The sequence below is a fragment of the Hylobates moloch genome, unplaced genomic scaffold, assembly GCF_009828535.3.
Source record: "Hylobates moloch isolate HMO894 unplaced genomic scaffold, HMol_V3 SCAFFOLD_3, whole genome shotgun sequence".
Classification (NCBI taxonomy): domain Eukaryota; kingdom Metazoa; phylum Chordata; class Mammalia; order Primates; family Hylobatidae; genus Hylobates; species Hylobates moloch.
This window is the reverse complement of record NW_026652278.1, coordinates 337,634-345,802: the sequence shown is the minus strand read 5'-3', so window position 1 is coordinate 345,802 and position 8,169 is coordinate 337,634.

Here is an 8,169-nt window from a genome sequence, read left to right as displayed (position 1 = left end):
GTGAGGAACTGGGTGATGCCTAGAATTGCCCAGGGCCTCCCTGCTGTCTCTGTCTCTCTGTCTTGTGCTGTCTTGGGCTCAGGCTGCCGGGTGGAACTGGTCAGAGGGGCAGGCGGCCGAGGGACCAGGTGTCAGTGTCGCCTGGCCATCCCGGCTACGAGTCCTGGAGGTCCTGAGACCCCTCAGGGGATTCTGTGAGGTGAAGGGAGGGACTCAGAGCAAACCCCAGCCCCTGAGGGCCGAGGACCCCCCCAGGTGGACCCCAGGCTTCCCGACAGGCGCACCCCACACACCTGCCCCGTCCCGAGCTCCCTGTGGCTCGCCAGTGCTTTGAATGAAACCCAGCCTGTGAGCAGCAGCACAGGGCCCATGGGGGCAGCCCCACCTCACCCACTGGAGGCCGCACAGCCTGGCTCCCACCCATCCTGGGGACCTCCTGCCGGAGATTTGCAGAGCAGGGGTGGAAGGGCCTGAAAGGAGAGGACCCCCACCCTGGGCATCCTTCCCACCATCCCGGGGCCTCCTGCTGCACCGCCCACCCCAAGAAGGCCTCCGCAGTCCAGCCAGCACCAGCCGGGAACTGTGTCCTGGTCCTTCCCCCATCAGCAGGGGTCAGGATGGCCACCTGGGCAGGGGCCCCGCTGCGGGTCCAGACACTCCCTGGGCACCTCGGACCCCAACAGCAGCCCCTCCACACCAAACACACCGGCCACCCTCCCTCCCTCCACCAGAGACAGAAAGGATCTCTGTGGGTCTGGCAGACGTGCTTGGCACGGAGCTGGCAGTGATAACGCATGGCCTTCAGGCAGCTCCACTCCCTCTATTCCATTCCTTGTGGGGCCTGGTGGAGGGCGGGTGGCGGGGGTATCCCTGCAGCTGTCTCTGGCCAAAGGCAGCCCACGGTTAACCCTTGGTGGACTCTCCCTGCTGAAGTTTGCGAAGAGGGTGGCCTGCTCCTCCTGCGTCGCACGTGGAGACCTCAGCCACACCCTGAGGCTGGGCCCAACCCTGCCCCGCAGCCCGTCCTGCCCTATCTCGCCCTGCACCCCACCATGCCCCACTCTGTAGCCCGGCCTGCCCTGCCCCCCATCCCTCCCTGCACCCCAGCCTGCCCTGCACCCCAGCCCACCCCGCACCCCAGCCTGCCCTGCACCCCGCCCCACCCTGCACCCTGTCCTGCCCTGCACCCCATCCCTCCCTGCACCCCATCCCTCCCTGCACCCCAGCCCACCCTGCACCCCATCCCTCCCTGCACCCCAGCCCGCCCTGCACCCCATCCCTCCCTGCACCCCAGTCCGCCCTGCACCCCATCCCTCCCTGCACCCCATCTCTCCCTGCACCCCAGCCTGCCCTGCACCCCAGCCTGCCCTGACCCTGCCCCACCCTGCACCCCAGTCCGCCCTGCACCCCATCCCTCCCTGCACCCCGTCCTGCCCTGCACCCTGTCCCTCTCTGCTCCTGACCCTGCCCTGCAGCCCCCACCCCGTAGGGCCAGTGTCCCGGGAGTCAGCACTTCCCTCAGGTTATATGCTGGCCCCACCGACCCCTGAGTTGCAGGTCAGGCAATGTCAGTGGCTACCCCAGAGAAGCAGCCAAGGCCTAGAGCAAAGCTGACCGCTCCTGGCCTCAGTTTCCCCACCTGTCAAAGGAGGTGCTGGAAATAGAGTTCCCTCAGAGATGGGCAGAGTCTTACAAATGAAACCTGTGTCCACCGTGTGACCTGGCAATTCCTAAGCATTTAGGAATTGTGACCTGGCAACTCCTAAGCATTTGCAAAGAGGAATGAAATCATCCGTCCCCAGAAAGACTTCAATAAGAATGTTGTGGGCCGGGTGTGGTGGGTGGCTCACGCCTGTAATCCCAGCACTTTGGGAGGCTGAGGCGGGCAGATCACCTGAGGTCGGGAGTTCGAGACCAGCCTGACAGCCTGACCAACATGGAGAAACCCCGTCTCTACTAAAAATACAAAATTAGCCAGGCGTGGTAGTTGGCATCTGTAATCCCAGCTACTCAGGAGGCTGGGGCAGGAGAATCGCTTGAAACCGGGAGACAGAGGTTGCAGTGAGCCAGGATTGTGCCATTGCACTCCAGTCTGGGCAACAAGAGTGAAACTCCATATAAAAAAAAAAAAAAGAAGAAGAAAAAGAAGAGAAAGAGAAGGAGAAGAAGGTCTTCAAACAGGAACCACTCCAAGTCCCCAAGTCCCCTTCATCCACAGAGAAATGGATAAAAAATCGTGACGACTGTACAAAAAAGCAGCAGATACACAGGTTCTCGGGCCTCCCCAGAGCAGGCCAAACCACATGGGGTGACAGGGCCCCCGGTAGAATGTTCCGTGGCCTGAGGAGCAGGTGGTTACACGCTGGGCGCATTTGCCAGAACCCTGGGCTTGTACGCTTGAGACTGTTCATTCCACAAAAAATAAATAAAATAGAAATAAAACTTGGGGCTGTGCGGCGGAGCCGTGGGGGTGCCCGCTCTGCAGTGGTCAGCTGACCCCGGGATGCCCTGGTCAGAATAACACGGGGCACAGGGTCAGATCTGCGTCTCAGAAGAACACTGACCATTTCTCAGGATAAATATGTCCCATGAAATATTTAGGACGCATTCACACTAAGTTTTCATTGTTTTGCTGAAATTTGAATTAACTGTTGTCCTGAATTTTTACTTTTGCTACGTCTGGTGGCCCCACACCAAGTTTACGGAGAGGACGTGAGCTTGGAGCAGTGACCAGGACCCAGGTCAGTTCGTCTGTCTTTGGGGGCTCCCGGGATCCAGGTCAGACTGAGGACCTGAGGCGTGTTGGGGCTGCCCCAGATCATGTGTGGAGGGCAGTGCAGCTGGTGACCAGGCCCTGAGGCTCCTGAGGCCCTGGGCCCCCATGGAATGTCCCCTTGCGGGCCAAGCCCTGGAGTCTGTGTTCCAGGCCGGCTGTAGGGGAGACGGAGCGCTGGGCCTGCACCCAGAGGCTGATCACTGCCTGGCCCCTGGCAGGGTCTGGGATGGTCTCAGGGGGCTGGTGGGCCAGGGGCTCAGCTGAGCCACTGTAGGCAGCCCCCAGCCCCGGTGGGAGAGGGAGGCAAAGAGTTAATCCCCGGCCCTGGGAGAGCCCTGCCCCAAGCTCAGGGCCGGCGTTTCAAGGCTGCGTGTCTGTGACTCCCTCAGAGGAGATAATCACGGCTTCTTGATATTTTCTTTCTCTTCTCCTGTGCACACCCACATATCAGGAGCACTCGCTGGGCCATGAGAACTTTCTTCTGCCCTCCAGGGCCACGGCGGGCGGAAGGGGCCAAAGCCACTTTGTTCAGGAGCCTTTGTCCCCTGGGAGCGCCTGGCCAGGAGCTGGGGCCACCGGGCTGGACCCCCTATGTCTCACGTGCACACGTGCCACCCAACACACACACCACACATGTATACACTACACATATATACACACCCCTCACCCCACAGGTACACACCACATATATATACACACCCCACACACCACACATGTATACACGACATATATACATACCCCACACACCACACCACATGTAGACACACACCACACACATACACACGTCACATGATGCGTACAGCTCTACACACACACCCCCCACACTCACACAGCACACTACATGCACACTCACTCACTTGCAGAGCCTACCCCTTTCTCTACCACCTGGGGCTGGACCCCACACTCAGCCCAGGTCCCAGCCCCGGGTCTCAGGCCCCTGTGCGGTCACCACTGTCCACTCCCGGGGGCCGGGGGTCTTTCTCACTGAGGACAGGGCTGAGCTCCCCCAGGCTGAGGAGGGCTCTGCCACCTCCAACCCCCGCTTAGCGGCTGCAGCCCCTGCTCAATCTCCTTGGGTCCTTGGTGCCCTGAGCCGATGCCGGGGCTGACCCTCAGCAGCCCCAGTTAGGCTGGCCTCAGTTGGGTCGCTGTGTGTTCCTCTGGGAGCCACAAAAAGGCAGGTGAACTCGGCTCCACACTCCGCACCCAGGTCCAGCTGCCGGCACCACTTGGTGGCCACCCAGGGCAAGGGTGGGATTACCCAGGATGCACAGCCCCTCTGTCCCGTGGTCCCGCCGCCCACCCTCCTTGATACCCCGCCACCCCTCCTTGGGCAGCCATGGGGAGCTGTTGGAGGGTGGAGTTCAGCACAGAAGGAGACAAAGACCCCCAGGGACAGATGGGGTGGGGACCACCCTGCCAGGGCACTCTGGCCTCTGGACACCCCCATCAACCCTCTCCGGTCACACGGCTCTGTTTTTCCTGGCTAGGGCGTTGCATGGATGGTGGGTGAGGCCCCCGCGCTGGGGTTCAGCGGTGCACACGATTCAGCCACATCCACAGCTTTTCTTTATTTCAGGGTCTCACTCTGGCCCAGGCTGGAGTACAGGGGTACAATCTTGACTCACTGCAGCCTCCATCTCCCAGGCTCAAGCGATCCTCCCACCTCAGCCTCCCAAGTAGAGGGGACGACAGGCACCACGCCGGGCCAAGTTTTATATTTTTTGTAGAGATGGGATTTTGCTGTGTTGCCCAGGCTGGTCTTGAACTCCTGAGCTCAGGTGATCCGCCCGCCTCAGCCTCTCAAAGTGCTGGGCTTACAGGCGTGAGCCACTGCGCCCGGCCTTCAGTGGTTCTTTGAGGAAGTTATATGTATATTTTAAACATATGTGTCCTTCTCAGAGTCTGTGAGAAGCGCGCATACAACTGTAAACAGATTCCAGAAACACCGGGAGCAGCAGGGCTTTGCAGCCGCCTCTCTCCAGCAAGCTTTGAACAGCCATCGTTTTCATTTATTCCTGCTTGTAAAACGATACATTGTTATGATGGAGAAATGTGAGCACTGCAGAAAAGAAATAAGTTTTGCCACCAAAGGCAATCACTGTGGATCAGGCCGGTTCCTGTCCAGCCCGGTTCCTGCACACCTGTGGGGTGCTCCGAGCCTGGACTCCCCACGCGAGCTCCTCGTCCAGACGTGCTCAGGGTGGCCTCTGCCCTGCTTACTCCTTTGTGCTTTCATTGCTAATAATTTCAGTCAGTTGTGTCTGCTCTGCTAATTTACTATTTGAAGTTATTTACAGCTTGATCTAAAGAAGCTGGCCAGTCGCTGTGGCTCACACCTGTAATCCCAGCACTGTGGGAGGCAGAAGCAGGAGGATCGCTTGAGCCCAGAAGTTCAAGACCAGCCTGGGCAACACAGTGAGACGCCATTGCTACAAAAAATGAAAAGAATTACGCAAGACGCAGTGGGTGACGCCTGTAATCCCAACACTTTGGGAGGCTAAGGTGGGCGGATCACCTGAGGTCAGGAGTTTGAGAGCAGCCTGGCCAATATGGTGAAACCCCGTCTCTACTAAAATACAAAAATTAGCTGGGTGTGGTGGCGGACGCCTGTAATCTCAGCTTCTTGGGAGGCTGAAGCAGGAGAATTGTTTCAACCCAGGAGGTGGAGGTTGCAGTGAGCTGAGATTGTGCCACTGCACTCTAGCCTGGGCAACAGAGTGAGACCCTGTCTCAAAAAAAAAAAAAAAAAGGAAAAGAAAAGAATTAGCTGGACGTGGTGGCACGTGCCAGTGGCCCCAGCTGCTCCGAAGGCTGAGATGGGAGAACGGCTCCAGCTGCAGTGAGCTGCTCTCCAGCCTGGGCAACAGAGCCAGATCTGTCTCAAAAATAAAAAACAAAAAACAGAAGCTTTAAGAGATTTTTAAATTCTTTTTTACTTTTTTTCTCCTTCATCTACCCAAGATCGTACTTTGTGTGGTGGGTTTTTGAAGTAAATTTCATGACAGCACATCATTCGGCAGTGAGTTTCGGACCATCTGTTCCCATTTTTACAACTTTTGTGCACCCTAGGGTGTTTTCCCCTTAAAATTGTTGTTATATTTCACACATGCAAAAATTAACGCCAGGTGATGTGAGGGGCGCCCACATCCACCTTCCCGCTGAGAAACGCGCTGGCCGCCCCCAAGGGGAGCCCTCATCCTGCGGGTTCCTCCGGGGTCCTGGAAATTTAAAATGCGCTCCTTCTGGGAGGCCTGGGACTCTTCCTGCCAGCTCCACCTGGGAAAGCTCCTCTCCACCTCCCCGGCTCCCTCCGGGCCTCTCACGGCTCCCCCCGCCCCTCCTCTGCCCTGGGGCCTGTGCTCCTATATCCCGGGCCGGCCGCAGCCCCGACAGTTCCTCCTAATTTCCTGACACTCCCCGCTCCCTGGCGGGACATTTTACTCCTTGCTCTCCTTCCCACTGGAGGGCGCGCGCTTTCTAGCTGGCCGCGTGGGCAGGGAGAGGACCAGGTGCAGGCGGGCGCCGGAGGACAGGACGTGGAAGTCAAGCGGCATCTTGGCCGTCCAAGGTCTCAGCACGGGCACTCAGAACCCCTGAGCCCAGGGAGCTCCCAAGGGTCTCATTCTCCTCTGGGGTCTTTGCTGGCCGAGGGCAAGGCCGGGTGAGGAGGGCGAGAAGCAGCTCCTCCCCACCACACACCCAGAGCTGGGAGGGGCCAGGATTTAGCACCCTCTGGGGCCGGGACGGCAGACGCTGCGGGGACCTGGCGCTGAGGTCCTGGCTCCCACTCCAGCGTGGCCTGGTGGCTTCTCCCCAGTTGGGGTACCATGCACAGGGGTTGCGGTGCCTCCCAAGGGCCAGCCCCGCCCTGACAACGTCTCCTCCAGCCAGGATGGGGTCCACACTCCATCAACAGGGTTCCTGGCTTCATCACCCTCCACCAGCCTCACGCCGCCAGGGCCCTGGTCATGCTGGGGACCCTGCAGAGGGCCTCCGGGGCCTGTCTTCCGGCGGGTGAGCGGGCCCTGCCTGTGGGTGTCTGGGGTGTGGCCTCCGGGCACCAAGCACCCGCTGGCTCCTGATACCTGCCTTTCTGGCTCTGGTGTCTCTGGCCTGGCGCCTGCTTCTGAGTCCTGGAGAGAGCAGGTTCCTCGCAAGTGGCAGGCAGCCCTGTTTGTGTGTGCATGAGCGTGTGGGGGCACCTGGAGCTGAGCGGTGGCCTGTGCTGTCACCACCTGGGGTGGCAGGGCAGGGTCTGGCGCTGCCACAGCTCCTGACGGAAGCTGCCTGGGCCTGGGTTGGCTCGGGCTTCTCGGCCAGGCCCTTCCCCAGCACTTCCTGCCCAGCCCCAGCTGCAGGACCTGCTGAAATCTGTGCTGTGGGAGCCCTGTCTCTGAGGCAGGAGCACCGCTCGCAGCCTGCCACGTTCATGACCCAGCATGGCCTGGACTCCTGAGCCAGGACCGAGAGTCCCCAGGACAGCAGGGAAGCGGCGGACCCTGGGGGCTGGTACCTGCCGTGGCCCTCCCCAGCCCACTGTGGCACTGAGGGGTTGCTCCCCTGGGAATGGCCCCTTCCTAGAGGCAGCCCTGGCCTGGCTTCGAGAAGGGCTCTGGGAACAGGCGGCCCCGGGTAGCTGACCACACCTGACCAGGCCAGTCTTTGGGAAGCCACCCTCTCAGCCTATGTGCTGCAGGGACACTGGATGGAGAGGGCTGTGCCTCAGTCGCCCTGCAGGGCCGTGCAGCAGCCGGCCATGCAGGGGGAGGGGGCCTTGCCTTCTGGCTCAGGGAGGAAGCGGCTGCTTTCAGCTGCCTTCGCCTCGCCTCTGGAGGCGGCTTTGAAACCCTCCTGAGGTTTGTGGCCCTGAAGTTCCTTCCTGAGACCCCGCAGGGGACCAAGCCCTTGGCCCAGGGGCACCGGGGAGGGCAGAACCTCAAGACAGGGGCCCAGGACGCAGGATAGAGTGTGTGGGGCAGGTGTGCAGGCTGTGCCCAAGGTGCCTCGGGGTCAAGGGGCTCTCGGAAATGATGTCGACATCACAGCTCCTGAGCGGTGCCCAGATCTGGATGAGCTGTTTTCTGGAGAAAGCAGGAAAGTGACGTCATTTCGTGGCTTCAGACTGACCGCAGCCTGGCAGAGAGGAAGTGGTGGCAGGAAGTGAAGCTGCTGGCTTCCCGGCCACGGCCTCCATGGTCCACGTGTGGCAGCGTGAATCACAGCCGCATTATGACGCCCGGAGGGAAAGCAGCTCAAGCGGCAGTTTAAGGCGACTCCACGGAGTGCCCTGGCTTAGTTGTTGCACAGCATGGGGTCAGATGGATGCGCTGGAGGAGTGAGCAGAGACTCCCCAGCAGGGGCAGCGAGTGGCCCGGGCCATGAAGAGCAGG